At 38.3% G+C, this 656-nt stretch overlaps 1 protein-coding gene across 1 annotated transcript in view; it reads left to right on the top strand.

Annotated features, from left to right (window-relative positions):
• LOC119587631 (integrin alpha-PS1-like) overlaps positions 1–656 on the top strand; it is a 21,094-nt gene that overhangs the window by 2,905 nt on the left and 17,533 nt on the right. The gene's annotated exons all lie outside the window — the stretch shown is intronic.

The following is a 656-nucleotide window of genomic DNA, read 5'->3' on the forward strand; positions in this document are numbered from 1 at the left end:
TTGCCCCTCCGGGTCTTGACCTTATCTCTGGCTCCTGCAGGACTCCCTCTGACCTTGCCTAACATCTCTTTTACGGACTTGATGATGTGAGTTGACTAAAGAGAAAACAAACCCGGACCACAAATTCTCTGCAAAAGATTTAAGATTCTTTCAAAGATAAAATAGTTTGGCAAATGTTTTTTTCAGTCACGAGTTTGACTCAACATTGCAGAGCCCCTTAAGACCAAGACCTTCCTTTGCTGTCCTCTTTCCAAGTAGAATTAAATGTACAAATCACTTCACTTCTTCTTCTCTCTGTAGACAAAGATTTATTTCCCATTTTTTTATGTTAACAAAAAAAAAATTAAATGTACAGTACAACCAGTAAAAAAAAAAGTGTCAAAAGTTAACCATCCGACACATTTTAATATGATTTTTTTTATACCAAATAAACAGTCTAACTAAGTTCTTACATACATTTATTTTTCTTCAATGGCTAGCCTCTTCCTTGTGTGTGACATAGGAAATTCAGTCGTTGTCTGAAGGCGCCGTGACGTCTGTGTGTCTACTCGCCTCTGCAGTGCCTCGCTCGGGACGGGAATCTAAGCCTTTTTTTGTTGTTAATCCAACTTTTTTCTCTCTTTCTCTCGACTAACGGCCTTTTAGAATCGCTGACA

Source organism: Penaeus monodon, chromosome 22 (genome assembly GCF_015228065.2).
Source record: "Penaeus monodon isolate SGIC_2016 chromosome 22, NSTDA_Pmon_1, whole genome shotgun sequence".
In the NCBI taxonomy this organism is placed as follows: domain Eukaryota; kingdom Metazoa; phylum Arthropoda; class Malacostraca; order Decapoda; family Penaeidae; genus Penaeus; species Penaeus monodon.